At 37.4% G+C, this 18168-nt stretch overlaps 1 protein-coding gene across 5 annotated transcripts in view; it reads right to left on the reverse strand.

Moving 5' to 3' along the window:
* Positions 1 to 18168, reverse strand: part of Syt1 (synaptotagmin 1) — a 530426-nt gene that overhangs the window by 342508 nt on the left and 169750 nt on the right. For 3 of the 5 annotated variants that reach the window (XM_021173812.2, XM_029482352.2, XM_085843145.1), the window contains one exon: positions 11599 to 11665. The gene's annotated coding sequence lies outside the window, so the exon portion shown is untranslated. Of the gene's footprint in view, positions 1 to 11598; positions 11666 to 15793; positions 15814 to 18168 lie in introns of those variants that run through there. The other 2 variants (XM_029482351.2, XM_029482350.2) reach the window with 2 other exon arrangements.

An 18168-nucleotide genomic window follows, 5' to 3' on the forward strand; every position in this document is an offset into this window, starting at 1 on the left:
AGTTATGGATCAAATGGATTTGGCAGATATCTACAGAACATTTTACCCTAAAACAAAAGGATACACCTTCTTCTCAGCACCTCATGGTACCTTCTCCAAAATTGACCACATAATTGGGCACAAAACAGGACTCAACAGATACAAAAACATTGAAATTGTCCCATGCATCCTATCAGATCACCATGGACTAAGGCTGATCTTCAATAACAAAATAAATAATAGAAAGCCAACCTTCACGTGGAAACTGAACAACACTCTTCTCAATGATACCTTGGTCAAGGAAGGAATAAAGAAAGAAATTAAGGACTTTTTAGAGTTCAATGAAAATGAAGCCACAACATACCCAAACTTATGGGACGCAATGAAAGCATTTCTAAGAGGAAAACTCATAGCTCTGAGTGCCTCCAAAAGGAAACTAGAAAGAGTACACATTAGCAGTTTGACAACACACCTAAAAGCACTAGAACAAAAGGAAGCAAATTCACCCAAGAGGAGTAGACGGCAGGAAATAATCAAACTCAGGGGTGAAATCAACCAAGTGGAAACAAGAAAAACTATTCAAAGAATCAACCAATCAAGGAGCTGGTTCTTTGAGAAAATCAACAAGATAGATAAACCCTTAGCCAGACTCACTAGAGGGCACAGGGAAAGCATCCTAATTAACAAAATCAGAAATGAAAAAGGAGACATAACAACAGATCCTGAAGACATCCAAAACACCATCAGATCCTTCTACCAAAGGCTATACTCAACAAAACTGGAGAACCTGGATGAAATGGAGAAGTTCCTAGACAGATACCAGGTACCAAAGTTGAATCAAGATCAGGTTAATGATCTAAACAGCCCTATATCCCCCAAAGAAATAGAAGCAGTCATTAATAGTCTCCCAACCAAAAAAAGCCCAGGACCAGATGGGTTTAGTGCAGAGTTCTATCAGACCTTCAAAGAAGATCTAATCCCAGTTCTTCACAAACTATTCCACAAAATAGAAACAGAAGGTACTCTACCCAACTCATTCTATGAAGCCACAATTACTCTGATACCTAAACCACAAAAAGACCCAACAAAGATAGAAAACTTCAGACCAATATCCCTTATGAATATTGATGCAAAAATCCTCAATAAAATTCTTGCTAACCGAATCCAAGAACACATCAAAACAATCATCCATCCTGACCAAGTAGGTTTCATCCCAGGGATGCAGGGATGGTTCAATATACGGAAATCCATCAACGTAATCCAGTATATAAACAAACTCAAAGACAAAAACCACATGGTCATCTCGTTAGATGTGGAAAAAGCATTTGACAAGATCCAACACCCATTCATGATAAAAGTCTTGGAAAGATCAGGAATTCAAGGCCCATACCTAAACATGATAAAAGCAATCTACAGCAAACCAGTAGCCAACATCAAAGTAAATGGTGAGAAGCTTGAAGCAATCCCTCTAAAATCAGGGACTAGACAAGGCTGTCCACTTTCTCCATACCTATTCAACATTGTACTTGAAGTCCTAGCCAGAGCAATTCGACAACAAAAGGAGATCAAAGGGATACAAATTGGAAAAGATGAAGTCAAAATATCACTTTTTGCAGATGATATGATAGTATATATAAGTGACCCTAAAAATTCCACCAGAGAACTCCTAAGCCTGATAAACAGCTTCGGTGAAGTAGCTGGATATAAAATTAACTCAAACAAATCAATGGCCTTTCTCTACACAAAGAATAAACAGGCTGAGAAAGAAATTAGGGAAACAACCCCCTTCTCAATAGTCACAAATAATATAAAATATCTTGGCGTGACTCTAACTAAGGAAGTGAAAGATCTGTATAATAAAAACTTCAAGTCTCTGAAGAAAGAAATTATAGAAGATCTCAGAAGATGGAAAGATCTCCCATGCTCATGGATTGGCAGGATCAACATTGTAAAAATGGCTATCTTGCCAAAAGCAATCTACAGATTCAATGCAATCCCCATCAAAATTCCAAATGAATTCTTCAACGAATTAGAAAGTGCAATCTGCAAATTCATCTGGAATAACAAAAAAACCAAGGATAGCAAAAACTCTTCTCAAGGATAAAAGAACCTCTGGTGGAATCACCATGCCGGACCTAAAGCTCTACTACAGAGCAATTGTGATAAAAACTGCATGGTACTGGTATAGTGACAGACAAATAGACCAATGGAATAGAATTGAAGACCCAGAAATGAACCCACACACCTACGGTCACTTGATCTTCGACAAGGGAGCTAAAAACATCCAGTGGAAGAAAGACAGCATTTTCAACAAATGGTGCTGGCACAACTGGTTGTTAACATGTAGAAGAATGCGAATCGATCCATTCCTATCTCCTTGTACTAAGGTCAAGTCTAAGTGGATCAAGGAACTTCACATAAAACCAGAGACACTGAAACTTATAGAGGAGAAAGTGGGGAAAAGCCTTGAAGATATGGGCACAGGGGAAAAATTCCTCAATAGAACAGTAATGGCTTGTGCTGTAAGATCGAGAATTGACAAGTGGGACCTCATGAAACTACAAAGCTTCTGCAAGGCTAAAGACACCATCAATAAGACAAAAAAACCACCAACAGATTGGGAAAGGATCTTCACCTATCCTAAATCAGATAAGGGACTAATATCCAATATATATAAAGAACTCAAGAAGGTGGACTCCAGAAAGTCAAATAACCCCATTAAAAAATGGGGCTCAGAACTGAACAAAGAATTCTCGCCTGAGGAATACCGAATGGCAGAGAAACACCTGAAAAAATGTTCAACATCCTTAATCATCAGGGAAATGCAAATCAAAACGACCCTGAGATTCCACCTCACACCAGTCAGAATGGCTAAGATCAAAAATTCAGGTGACAGCAGATGCTGGCGAGGATGTGGAGAAAGAGGAACACTCCTCCATTGTTGGTGGGATTGCAAGCTTGTACAACCACTCTGGAAATCAGTCTGGCGGTTCCTCAGAAAATTGGACATAGTACTACCGGAGGATCCAGCAATACCTCTCCTGGGCATATATCCAGAAGATGTCCCAACCGGTAAAAAGGACACATGTTCCACTATGTTCATAGCAGCCCTATTTATAATAGCCAGAAGCTGGAAAGAACCCAGATGTCCCTCAACAGAGGAATGGATACAGAAATTATGGTACATTTACACAATGGAGTACTACTCAGCTATTAAAAAGAATGAATTTATGAAATTCCTAGCCAAATGGATGGACCTGGAGGGCATCATCTTGAGTGAAGTAACACAATCACAAAAGAACTCACACAATATGTATTCACTGATAAGTGGATATTAGCCCAAAACTTAGGATACCCAAGATTTAAGATACAATTTGCTAAACGCATGAAACTCAAGAAGAATGAAGACCAAAGTGTGGACACTGTGCACCTTCTCAGAATTGGGAACAAAACACCCAGGGAAGGAGTTACAGAGACAAAGTTCGTAGCGGTGATGAAAGGATGGACCATTTAGAGACTGCCGTACCCAGGGATCCATCCCATAATCAACTTCTAAACGCTGACACCATTGCATACACTAGCAAGATTTTGCTGAAAGGACCCAAATATAGCTGTCTCTTGTGAGACGATGCTGGGGCCTAGTTAACACAGGAGTGGATGTTCACAGTCAGCTATTGGATGTATCACAGGGCTCCCAATGGAGAAGCTAGAGTAAGTACCCAAGGAGCTAAAGGGATCTGCAACCCTATTGTTGGAACAACATGATGTACTAACTAGAACCCCGGAGCTCTTGTCTCTAGCTGCATATGTATCGAAAGATGGCCTAGTCAGCCATCAATGGAAAGAGAGGCCCATTGGACTTGCAAACTTTATATGCCCCAATATAGGGGAATGCCAGGGCCAAAAGAATGGGAATGGGTGGATAGGGAAGTGGGGGGGGGCGCTATGGGGGACTTTTGGGATAGCATTGGAATCGTAATTGAGGAAAATATGTAATAAAAATATTAAAAAAAAAAAAGAATGGGATCTGGATCTGGCTCTACATGTACATGTGTGCTGCTTCGGTGTCTCATTGTCCTTTATAAAAAATCGGATGTGACTGCATCTCACAGGCATGCAATGGCACTTGAAGGTCTTGGTAGGGAGTAAACACTCAGTTAATAGCATCCTCTACTGGGTTAGTAAGTTCTCAGAAGACTTATGTACTCTCTGGGCCCCCAGAAAATAGTTGGGCATAATAATGTGTAGTAGACTGACCCACCTAGGATGCCACTTCCATAACTGTTCACACAAGTACAGAGGGAAGTGCAGCCATGTTTCTCAATCATTGCTTATGGGTTATTTTATCAAAGCCATAATGATTATATTTGGGACCAAAGTCATGATAAAGCTGCATATTAAAAATCGAGGATCATTTACTTAATCTGAGTTTTCAGCTGCAAAGAGGAGTCTATGCAAATAAAAGCGAAGTAAAAGATATTCTTTCTATAGAAAGACAATTACTAATTTATTCTATTATTTGTGTACTTTTATAGGTGGGATACAGATATATGAGTTCAGTCATGTGCTTTCTATTAAAATCTTATCTTACATATGAAAAGCATACTCTCTGGCCAGCCTATTGTACCTTGATGAAAGTTTCTCCTGTTAGCTTTGTAAATCTAATGAGACAATGTATCCATATTAAAATAAAGATCAATAAGGGATTCAAGGCAGAAGATTAGAAGAAAATGAAACAACACCTTTAGGTCAGTGGAGGCATGCTTCCCAGAAGGCCACAGCCTCTCCTGTGTTGGTTGCTGTCATAACATGCCCTCCTAGACTGTACTTACCTTTATAGTCTAGTACATCAAATGAATGACTATCTCTGAGCATACCATTTGGCTTGACCGTCGTTGAAGAAGGGAGGCAAGAACAAATGCAAGGGATGATGGGAAATGAACACCTAGGTTCAGTTACTTCTGTTTTGCATTTTCTCCACAACAGGTATACTGGGCATTTTGACCCGGAGAAAAGTGGAGCAAATGTAATGGCCACGTGAAATGCAAACTACCATCAGGACAGTGTGAGAGGAGAAGAATCTCATGTGGGAAGCAGACTTACGATGGGGGGTGGGGATAGAAATAGCAAGCCCATGTGAGAAAGCAGCCGTTTCAAATTTAGACCAGGTTAGAAGGGAGAAAGATGTTGCCCATTTCTCCCTCAGTTTCACAGTCTCCACTCCCCAAGCTATAAATATTGTGTCTGGATGTGACTGTGGAGTTTCACAGCTTTGCTGTGGGGCCATTCTGGGTAAATATCCATTTTATGAAATGAGAGATAACATCTTAAAATGGATTTGTTATATAACTCTCTCCTATGTTGAAGATTTTTCATGTTTTTGGCTCTCAGCCTTTCCATTTAATGATAAATTTGTCTGTGATGAACCATGTTGATAATTACTCAATTTCTATGTAGTTAGAAATGGAGTATACTCAGCATTACTTAATTGTGCAGAGTCGTTTTTCTAGAGTTATGGCCACAGAAAGAATTCAGAGAAAAAAAGTTCATGGTCACTCTAACACGATGGCATGATAAATTCTACGACATATCCATGATCAAAGATATAGTTTCTGAAATTAGACAAAATTCAACATTTCAAAGGTAAGGGGAAATTCCATTATAGTTGAAATATCTCTATATATTTTGTCTCTTTATGCATATACATAAACATACATCTAATAATAATTACTCAAGAGTGGTATAGAAAACTATGTCAGTGTTTCCTATGAGCACATGATGCACAAGAGAATCAGAACTTCCAAATGTGTCACCAAGAACTCTTCTTTACAATACACCTCAAGCTATGGAAAATTCATAGACTATGGCTTAGAATCTCAAATGAGTTACAAACAAAGGTATTTTGAGCATTTGCTTGGGACAGTTTTTCCTCCGTGAAAACATTCTGTATAAATCCATGAAAATAACCTCTGCAGGATTCATGTGAAAATGAAAGGTAGAATACAGGCAAAACAAAGAATATTATATTAACCAGAAGACCAAGGGGCAAGTGGTGCCCAAATGTACAGTGGATCCTATGCTGACTTGTGTATCTTTTGAAATAAGGAAAACACAAAGTTAAAATTCAAGGAAAAAATATAAAACATTTTCCATGAATTTCTGTTGAATTGGGAATTGCAATTTTTAAGGTCGAGGTATTCATATCTTTAGAGGCATAATAAGACCTGGCATTAAGAAGGGGAAAGGGTTAGTATTAATAGCTGATAATGGTACTATAAAAAGAGTTTCAGGTTATTGTGAAGAGAAATACTAAAACAACGCTCCCACTTAACTTGGTGATCAAAGATCTCAACAAAGATAGTTAATGAGGTACCAAAATGTTGAAATATATAAATATTCTTTATCATAGGGGCACAGTAATAAAAATAAGCAATTTTAGTGTTTCAGATCTAGTTTTGGAAGGAGGATACTTTTGTAGTTTTTACTTCAGATACCTGAAGGTCTGGTATTTCTTAGAGGCTCTTTTCTAAAGAGGGAAAGGCAGAGAGAGGACTTAGGGTGTTGTGGGAAATATTCAAAAGAATGGAAATTTCCCATGCTGTGCCAGGTACTGGCAGGTCACATGGCTCCTGTGGGGTGTTCTCATATCAGCAGACTCTCTGGCCTGGAGTTCCAGAATTCCCTTGGCAGGTTGTTGCCCCATTCAATAACTGCCCACCTTGTGGTTATATGTCACAATACCCAGTAACCTGGTAACATCAAAACTCTTGAAGCTTATAATTAACCAGTCAGATTTATATACCAATAAATTCTCAGTTCACAATTTGCCCACATAATAATTTTAGAGCCAATTGATAATGATACAAGCTGCCCACCTAGATTAGACAAGTTATCTCAATTACTCTATCCTTTATGATATTAATAGCTACTTGTGGGTATTTAAAGCCATGCAAACTCTGGATGATGTTTCTCTTACTCCATCTTTTCTCCTTCTCCCCTACGTGCCTCTTCCATCTCCATCTCTGCCACTCCTTGCTCTGTCTCCCTTTGCCCTATCCAATCACAGGCTTCCTGTTAGATAAATAATTAAATTAATTGGACAGGGAAAATTCAGCTATACCAGGGAAGAGAGGAGGTGCTGTGGGAGTTGAGTGGCATGGAGGGAGGGAAAACGCAGTCTAGATGTATACTATAAAAAGCTGAGAAAAAATATAAGAAAAAACAAACAAACAAAAAAACCAAATACCCCTTCCCAAACGCCCGTGCTTTGGACTGGACAATGTGACAGGCAATTTTATGTGTAGAATTCTCAACACAATGATACTTTGGAGGTGAGGAAGAAAGCCTGTCTGACACCCTTAGCTTCATAGTGCTTGTTGATTTAGCTCACTTCTAGGCCTAGGAGACCATCAAAGGCTTTGAGCCTCCTTCTGAATACTATGAAAGGGAGCCACACTATAGTTCCATGTCAAAGACTGACGTTTGCTTTAAGGAGGAAGAGAATTTCCGCCTGCCTCTACCCACTTCTTTCTTCCTTCATTGCTCCATTCTTCTCTACCCCCTCCAGATGTGTAAAAGTTATACAACTCTAAAAGCATGCTCCTTTGATATTTCCAAGGGAGACTTTAATAACACTTATAAAAATTACTATTTACTGATGCTGTTGTATGAACATCTACAGTAAGCAGTTAATGAATGGGCCTTGCCATTCTCCTATAAAACCTATAAAATAAATATTACTTTTTCTTTGATAGAGGAGACTGGGGCGGAGTTTGCCCTCTGGTTTTGGAGACAGGGAACCAGCAAGTGGGAGAAAGGGAACTTGAGTGGCATAAGCATTTATAGTTACAAAGGAAAACAATTCTGGCCAATAGTGAGTTGCAGCAGGCAGAGGGGTGAGTAGACCTGAATGACAGAGGGTCAAAACTGGTTATTCAGAGGCTGTGCTGTTTCCTTTAACCTCTGTGACTTTGAACTTTACGCGTGCATTTTAAACACTGCAATAGCTGAAGAAGTTTCCCCTATATATTTCCATAGAAACACCTGCATGTTTCTGAATCACGAAAGACTAAGTTTTTCAGAACAAAAGAAAATACAGATGGCAGGACAAATAAAAGATTAAATGTTCATTTCTAGAAACAGGCTAGATTTTTTTTTCAAGTAGTCATCATAAGAAAAGAAATTCTGAAGTAGACTGTGCTAACTGTACCGCCTAGAAGACAGCCAACTCAATGATCTCTAGTGCTCAGTGGAGGGTTTGAGATATGGAGAGGTATACTGCATTGCTTTAGATAGCAGAGCTAATGAAGGAGGTAGCTGGAATTTGAACCCAGATAATTTTTCCAAAGATAGTTCACTACAAAAACATGGTCCAAGACAACTTCTCTGGTGTTTCAAAAAAATATCAGGGAAATATTTGTGAGCCTTTTTAACTAAGGTTACAAGGAAAGAAACAAAAATTTAAAATTAGAGTTTGATTTTTAAAAATAAAATATTGAGTAAAAATATTATATAATTTGACTACTGTTAATAAGGTGGGGATCTTGAAAAGGTCGTTTCTCACTACAACAGTAGTGGTAACTTGAGAAGGGAAAAATGAAAACTGATTTTTAACACTAACTCTAATCTTGCTTTAAAAGGGGGTTAACTTCATGCAGTATTTAGTTCTCATTTTCATTGGCTGTTTTACAGTCAAATGAATAAATCCCATGTCTAGTAGATTATCTGCAACCAAACATTAAATGAATGGCTCTCTGTCTCTCTTCTCCTCTCCTCTCCTCTCCTCTCCTCTCCTCTCCTCTCCTCTCCTCTCCTCTCCTCTCCTCTCCTCTCCTCTCCTCTCCTCTCCTCTCCTCTCCTCTCCTCTCCTCTCCTCTCCTCTCCTCTCCTCTCCTCTCCTCTCCTTTCCTCCCCTCCCCTCCCGTACCCTCCCCTCCCCTCCTCTCCCGTACCCTCCCCTCCCCTCCTCTCCCGTACCCTCCCCTCCCCTCCTCTCCCCTCCTATCCCCTCCCCTTTATATTTCATCTATCCATCCATTCATCCACCGTCACTCTCCAAATAAGTACTTTTAGTCAATTCTACACATAGAAAAGAATGTTAGTTGGCTAATTAGACCAGAAGCCTCAGTTCTGTTGCTAGATATGAGTGTTCAGGTAAAGCCTACCTCACTGATTGCCTCAGAGGAGGCAATCAGTAAAATGGGGATATTAGACCTGAGCTCTTGTAGGTTTCTCCTAGCTCTGTGGGACTATCACACCACCCCCCAGCTGCCACATTACAACCCTCAAGCCCCACCAAGGCTTATAGTTTTGGTAACAGTGACTTAATACTTCTAATAATGAGAGATTGGACTCAATGTAACTTACGAGTATCATTTTCAAATAATATTTATTCGCAGAGCAATTCACAGAAAAACATTTTGGTTAACATCTTCTTTCTAGGAGAGTCTTAGTAAAATGGAAGCTTCACACTCCATTTACCATCCCAGGAAAGTGAAGCCTTTAATAAGAGTTATGCTTTGAGAGAGAACATCAACTCCCACAAGTATTTAGTGAGATTTAGCAAATCTAGAATGATATGAATAGTTCCCAAGGAGTATGCCTGAGTGTCTGGATGATTTTTTGATGTTTCTTCTCTGTTATTATCATTATCTAGTGTAATCAACGAGTGTGGGCTATAATATTCTTCAGAGTGTTACCGAGCACTCAGAGATAAGAGAGAGAAATTATTATTTAAAAACTATTTCAACAGCCCTTTATCTCCGAGTCCTCTTTTAATCACAAAACTTTTGTGAAATATAAATGCCATGCACTCCAAACTTTTTTCTAGCAATATTTTAATTATCAGATTTTTCTTCCCCTTAAGCTATGAACTCTAAGACAGTATTATAGGGGTTTGTATGACTCTCCTATGCCAAAACTTTTACATTTGTCTTTTAAATTTAATGTACCTAATAAGAGCTTTCTTCTCTCTGATAGGATTATTTTAGTATGTATCAGGAACTGGCCAGTGCCTTTTGTTTTTGCTGCCCTTGCTTTAGTGTGTCCACTGATGACGCTGACATAGCAAACCTGTTAGAGACTAAAGTATACATGAAAGACACCCATCTTCTAACATTTTAAATCAGAGTATTTTTGTCCAGAAATATATTAATGTAAATTAATGGAATAAATTCCAAATACAAAACCATACAAGTTTATATTAGATTCAGGGTCTTTTTTTATTGTTTAGTGGTCATCTCTGAGTAACTTAGTGAACACTTGCTAAATAGAAGACACTCAAAAGCTGAGATGTCTCGGTGCCCTAAGTCACAAGTAATGTACAAAGAAGAGGAACAGGCTATTTCTTGAAAACAAACTACTTTTCTTCAGGATTACTCAAAATAAAGAAATAGGTCGGGCTGGAGAGATGGCTCAGTGGGTAAGAGCACCCGACTGTTCTTCCGAAGGTCCAGAGTTCAAATCCCAGCAACCACATGGTGGCTCACAACCATCCGTAACGAGATCTGACTCCCTCTTCTGGAGTGTCTGAAGACAGCTACAGTGTACTTACATACATATAAATAAATAAATAAATCTAAAAAAAAAAAAAAAAGAAATAGGTCTCACCATAAGATTGGGAACCTTCCAAATTGTCCCTAATTAAATCCTACTGCAAATCACAAATGAAAACACAGAGAAGGCTATCAATGAACTCAAGCAGTAGATTAAGTAATGGGATATAAGTAGCTTAAGTAAAACTGGTCATTGATAAATTTCACAGTAAGGTGACAGCAAGGGATCTGAAAAATTATGGCATTCCCGTTTGGATCTTTGGAGAACTACAATTTCCAATTCTTTTCAAATAAACCATACTATTAAAGTCATATGACATAGATCATTAGTGTGGATTGTGACATTATATCTCTAGTTACTGATTTCTATATTCACACATTCAAACTTTATAGTTGTTTGCATCTCAGTATGTTTTATGATGTCACCAGTCTACCGCAATATGATGACATCAAGATATCTATATCTATACCTATATATCTATATATGTATATATAGATATATATAATTCTGGTTAATAAAATATATTTAGAAAATATTACTGGTAGAAAGTTATAGCTAAAGAAGAAAATACATTTCATAGTTAAGTCTTGAGAAAACTGGGAAGAAATTGAATGAGAGTAAACTAAAAATTTTGAAGCTTTTTATTTTATCTTTTTACGTAATTCTGTTTAATGACAGTAAATAAGCCAACCATATTAGCCTTTTACATTTTTCTAAAATGAATACATTTGTACCACATAAAAGTAAACTAATCACTTCTGCTTATTACAGTTTCCCAGTTCCTCCCCTTTGGAATGATTCAATGTTACTCAAAATATATTGAGTCAACCTAAATATTTCAGCACCAGAGATGTATCACACAGATTACCTGCCCATTTATCTAAGAGGATTATAGGTTAAACGGCTCCAGTGGACTCCAGTGAATCGAAATTGAGTTTCAGAAGGCACTGCTTACTTGCTACTCTGTTTTCTAATCCTAAAAATTAGGAAGGTAAATATTTGTGCAAAAGATGATCTAATTGTGCAGAAGGTCTCATGTAATTATTTTGACATTCCAGCACTTACTGTTCTGCTGGGGTAGTCTGGAGGATTTGGGGTTTTTTGGTGCCTTTTGGAATCTCCTCTCTTCAATCTAAAAGAAAAAGAGTACATAAAATTACTTGAGACCATCTTAAGTAGGACTTTAGCTTTATTAATATTTCTAATTTAGATTCCTGCAATATGTCCATCTAAGTATAAAACATGGCATCATCATGGATATTTTGTATGTGCAATGTAGTGCAGGAGAAAATAGAACTTTAAACAATTTGAGAGTTTGACCAGTATGATGTGGATAATTTACACAGTCATTCTGTAAAACATAAGTTAGAACATTATGCTCCTTATAGTGTGTTTTAAAAATGAAAGTAAGAAAGTTTGACCTGAAATCTTACATATTTCCCTGGAGTTAGAAATTCTACTATCTATTATGACTGTTTTTCTATTTTTCAGACCTTAATAGTGGATTTAGAAATCACCTAATCCTATTACAGCACATTGGCTATATCTATAAATGCACATATAGGCAGATATATAAACCCGTAAAATATTAGAATAAAAGGAAGTACACATTAGTGTATTAAATATACTACACTCAATTTAATCTCAGAGAATGAGAATTTAAAGTCCTTTTCAAGTGTCAGTATCAGGACTGCCTTCATGCAGTAAATAATTTAATCAAGATTTCTGACTTGGTTTGACACACGAGGAGCCCATAACTGAAACGTGAATGGTACAAGGCATAAGTACATTCCACTCCAAGTTCTCATCTGTTTTAGTTCTCAGAATGTGGATGTTCAAAACCAAGAAACAACAAAACATTTAAAAATAGGTTCCCCATAAGCATCCTGGTCTGCTCAACGGAACGATGCAAATATCATGGTGACAGCCTCTCCTGCTCCTGGCTCATGGAGGTGCTGAGTGGAACAGATCTGAAGTGACAGCTGTACCTTCCGATCCACACTCCCTGCATCTGTTTAGTCTCCGAGGGCTGCTTTCATTTCATCTCTGCTTGAAACACAACTGTTTTCTAGTAAAATTTATGAGCTACGTTGATGTTAAAAATCACTTAGATTTACCTGGCCACCTCTTAACATACGATTTCAAGCCACAGTCCACTTTATGTAAAATCTCAGTAGACTGTCCTAATACCCTGCCGTATTTTATTGATGTGAAACCTAAAACAAGATTCTATGTGTATGCACGTTAAAATTGCAGAGACACGCAGCACTTTATAAGGGACTGGAAAGTGTGATAGGAAAAAACGCACTCTGTTAAAATACAAGAGAAGATTTGACGTTATATGTACTTAACAGTATTACTCACAGAGGGTCATGCTTCTCTAAGGTACAGTGTGAAAGGATTAAGCAGCTTTGGTGACTTATGCTCTCTACAGGGCTTTGGTTTCATATGCATATCTGTCACAAGGACAAATAGGCAAGCTTGCTCCACTCTAGGGAACAAAAGACTGCTTTATACATAACCCATGCTCTGAATGTGGGTGTGTACAGTATTTTTATGGTAGGCAATTACAGTCTCTTTCCACAGAGAAAATAAAACAAAAACAGGCTGCATTATTACTGTGGACTGTTCACCATTTATCTGCATGTTGGTAGAAGTAAGGCAGAACAGACTACTAAATCCACTCAGCTAATTTCTTGTATTCAGGTTTGCTTGTTATATGACTTGGCTTGGAACTCAAAAAATAATGTCTGTTTTGGTATATTTATATATTTTTATAAAATATTAGTTACACTCAAAGCCAATAAAACTGAGGAGGCTTTATGGCTGTTTTCATCTATGTAGGCTTGACAAAGAGGAAAGGATTCTTCCCGATTGCTGTTCGTAGATGTAGACAGAAAGCAAGCTATCCATAACTTATAGATCTTATGAATACGTACAAAATAAGCCAAACCATCAATGCTTTAGACACCAGGAACACTTGTTTGCCTTTTATTTAAGCAGGCAGAGAACCATCCATATTATATTGGGAATTTAAAAGCAGCAGCTCTAAAGCTTTTTAAAATATACTTATTTTCAATAATGACAATAATTAACATTTAAGTGCAAACTTTATTTTTTACATATGTCAAGTCTTTGTTCTTATGTAGATACTTACCTAAGCATTCACTACTATAGCATCCTGTTAGATAGTCATGTAGGGTCAGAGTTAGAGCACAATATACAATCTCGCATGGAGGTTATATGCAAATGCCATCCCTTTAGATCTAAGTCAAGGAACTCATAACAGAAGCCCCAGCCCAAAGCTTTACATGTCAAAACTGTAAAATTCTGATACACTCCCAGCCTTCTCTCTTGTACCACATCTGACAGAAATGCTAAAACTCATGGGTAGGACATAGTTGTAAGGCTGAATAGTAATGCTCTTAGCACAGATTTTTTTTTTCTAATCCTAAGGGATTTGGTTAGAAATCTTCTGGTTCATGTTTGTATTCTTGAAGCAACAAGCCAATATTGCTAGAAAACAGGACATTATCCAGGTCATTAGTGACTATGTGTGTGGAAGCTTTTAGATACATAAACAAACAAACAAACAAACAACACACTGCATGACCAGATTAGGTACAAGACCAAAGGCAGGGCTGTGAGGGACAACTAGCTGCCAAGGACATCATTGCTACTGCCAAAGAAGTTAAATCATGGACTGTCAATTAGGCAATGGTTGTGTGTCAGTCAGATAATACCCATCTTTGATTATTATTCTCTGCAATGTAAGAATATACCCAGATCCCAGAAAATACACAGAAATATACAATAAACTAAGATGTTATGAAATTTTGAGTTCTCAATGCAAATTCAAGTGGTTGAAAATATAGTAAGCAAATATATGTAATAGATAATAGATGTAGACATTAAATATTGTGTGCATATCTTTCAAAAACAAAACTTAACTCTTTGTAGAATTGTTAATACCTAAAACATATTATATATTGTTTAATTTTGTAAATAGAATTTTGATTATAATTACATATTATAAACAATTTATAGCTACTATAAAATAGACTATGTCTATGCATATTTACTTATAGGAACAGATATACATACACACATGTACAGAAAAAGAAAGCAAGAAAACAATAGTGTAAGAGAGTAATGCAAGCATTTGGTGAGTCCAAACAAGGGCACATGTGGACTTGAATTGTTCTTGTTTTTGTTGAGTCTAGAATTATAGAGAACCAAATATGATCAATAATAGAATATAAAACTAACTTCAAAATATATTAACTAAGACAGAATGCCCATTTTCACCACTTTTATGTTATTAAAATGAACTGTGGCTATGTTTAGTTTGTTTACTAAGTATGATTTTTGTTTTATATATAATTATAGATGATAGATTTGATTTTTATATAGTAATAGAAAGTATTGGAGAATGTAAATTAAATAATGTGTCAAGTGAAGCAGTGGACTAAGAAATGCTTTCTAAGCTGGGTAGTGCTGATGCATACCTTTAATCCCAGTGCTTCAGAGGCAGAGGCAGGCAGCTCTCTAAGTTTGATGTCAGCCTGGTATACAGAACAAGTTCCAGGACAGGCAGGGCTACACAGAAAACCTTGTCATGAAAAACAAAGCAAAACAAAACAAGAAATGCTTTCTAGATGGTGGGTATTTATGGTACTTCTCATAGGTCCATATAAAAGGCATAAATGCTCCAATATTGATTTTATTTGAAAAAGAAGATTTTCTAGAATAATAAAACTTTTCTATTTTTCACCTCCTCCTCTTTATTTGATCATTTTTGTAGCTGTTTATGATGCTTATGTCTATCAACCTGTCCTAGTTATGTCCTAGGGTTTTTTTTTTGTTTTTTGTTTTTGTTTTTTTGGTTTTTTTTTGTAGCAAGAAGGAAAAAGGAGGGAGCATTAATGAAGGAGCCACTTGTTTAGTTGTTATGACACTTTATTTTACAAGTCAATAAATACTAAAGCATTTGCTGCCTTTTGGAGTTACAATAATCACACACTGGGCTCAACCATGTTTAACATTTTCATTATAGTCAAAATAATTATTTTAGAATGGGTGGGGTGATAATGAGGAAGAATGGAAGAGCCACTCTGTACCTTGGGAAGGAGGATAGGAATTAATTAAATGGGAAACTTGGGAGAAGTTAATTGGGGCTGAGTAAAGATAAGGGCACTATCAAAGCACAAAGAAATGAAACTCTAACAAAAGGCATAGCAGGACATCCGACTGCACACACCTGGGAGAGAAATCTTTGCAGAATCATAAACAGCGGGTGCCGTAGAGTGCCTAAGGCTGCCTCGCTTGGCTTCACAACTCCTCGAACAGTTCCTGTCACATAAATAAGTGTTTGTTGAACGAACAATATTGTATATAGACAAAAGGGAAATTCCGTTTCATCTTATGTATTTTTGATTCTTCTTCTATCCAGTGTCTGACCCTAGGCAAGCAAATCAGTTCATCTAGCCTGACCCCAATCTCATCATCTGTGAAATGAAAGTGAAGAAAGGTCATTCTCCAAGGTGCCTTCCAGCTCGAAACACTTCTGTGTATGGTTCTGTTTATTAAAACAGTCAACGGGGAACAGTTCTGTAGGAGATAATATTCTGAGGTGAGTTCTACATGAGGCGAAATGGAGAAAACAGAAACGATGAATAACGGAGTAATCCATTCAGTCAAGTAATGAAAAATAAATCCCACGGAATGAGAGGCTTTTATGTAGGGGAGGCTTATGGGTTTTGGACGCATGAAGTGACATTTACATGGATAACTGACAAAAATATGTAGATGAACTCTTCGTCTGCTGTTTTGTGTTTTTTTTTTTTTTAATTACAACTAGGATGACATCATTCCTTGCTTGCATCTTCATCTACAGTATTGAAGAAGAGAAATAGTGTTCAAAAGAAGGTATCAAGTTCTTGGAGCTTATCCAAATATTTTGTACTCTGTAGAACTTGGAACACCCATCTTGGAGAAGAGAAAGTTGGAGAAACTTGGGGGTCTATTAAAGTTCCATGGAAAGATCTCAAGCTCAGGTCTTGTCAGACAGAACTTCTGACATACTCATGAAGCCTTTCTTCCTGACAGAGGCTTCCTTGTATCTCTTTGTTCTTATGATTCATCTGGCCCTCCATTCTGTAGCACCATGCAGCAGTGCTCACGTGTAATTGCTCTATGTCCTTGTTTCGGCTGTGATGTGTTTATCTTTCCTACTAGAGTCGGCTCCTTTAAATGCGGTGTTAAAATGGGTTGACGTCCAGTCAATATTCCATATGGGTGGAGAAAAAAATAAAAAGGATGGACTCTGAGCTCCAACATGATCAGGAATGGTACCTGGTTGTGACCCAAAATGTCTTCCCATCATCAAATCTAATTGGTGATTTTAAGAATCTCTATCTTGACTTGCTAATCACTGTCCAATTCTCATACACATTTTTTAGTAGAGATGGGCCATGGTACTTATGATTTGACGGTGAATGGTACACAGATATTTGATGAGAAAAGTCTAATTTTTACAAGCATACAAAGCTAAGGCAGAATATTTGGACCCTGAAGTCTGCTCTACTGCTGAGAGGAGGAGGAGAAGCAATCTCCTCAGCTTTGTTAGAGAAGGGGATGTCTTATGAGTTATGCTCAAGCTAAGACCACATCAGCAAACATACATATGGACTTGGCACTTGTTCCTCTGGGTTAAGGGAGCAATGGGTTAATAGATGCGGTACAAAAGAAAAAGAAGGTATAGGGAAGGACTGGAAAGAACAGGGCTGAGCTCAGAGCTTTGTCTCTGGCTTAGTAGTTTTTGTGGCTAGAGATAAAACCCAAGAGCCTCCTGTAAGCCAGACAAACATTTTGCCACAAAACACCAGATATACTCTTATGAATAATTTTATAAACAGGGATAAAAGTCCCTATATATCTTTTCATACAGTTTCAATTTTAACATATATATATATATATATATATATATATATATATATATATATGGACAGGATGCAGAAACCAATATATGCATTCTACTTTCTTGAGTTTCTGGTTGTTTGAGAAGAATGGGTGGGATAGCAATTATCTAGAAAAATATAGGCTAACAGAGAGGAAAATGATTCATGTAGACCTTGGTTTGATATAATTTCAAACCCATACTGTTGGGGAACATCCATAAATGTGATGTTAGAGGCTGCTCTTGTTCTATGCGCCATCATTTGTGCTATGAGAACATTTCAGCACCATCCTCCATGGTTGCCATGGTAGCAAGGTTCTAGGTCGACCAAGACAATCCCATAGCCATAGAGGAAGACTTTCTCTCTGCTGTACATCATAGAAACTATATGATAGAAACTATCCTCTTCAGGATATATTGTAAGAGATGGCACGTTTAGTTTGAAAAAAAAAAAGCAACAGAGCTGGAAAATTATAACTGCTACTTAAGTAAGCACACACAGTAGACTGCATCTGTTTATAACACCCAGCATCCCAGAGATGAGGTGATGTAGGTGTTAAATATCTTGATTTACATCTGAGCAAGTGAAATTCACAACTTCCTTGTACAAAGTGTTAGAGCCAGGATCTAAATTCAGTTCTGTCAGCATCTAAATCCAGTTGTTACCTAGCAGCAGA

The sequence above is a fragment of the Mus caroli genome, unplaced genomic scaffold (assembly GCF_978045245.1).
Source record: "Mus caroli unplaced genomic scaffold, Mus_caroli_1 scaffold_9, whole genome shotgun sequence".
NCBI lineage: Eukaryota > Metazoa > Chordata > Mammalia > Rodentia > Muridae > Mus > Mus caroli.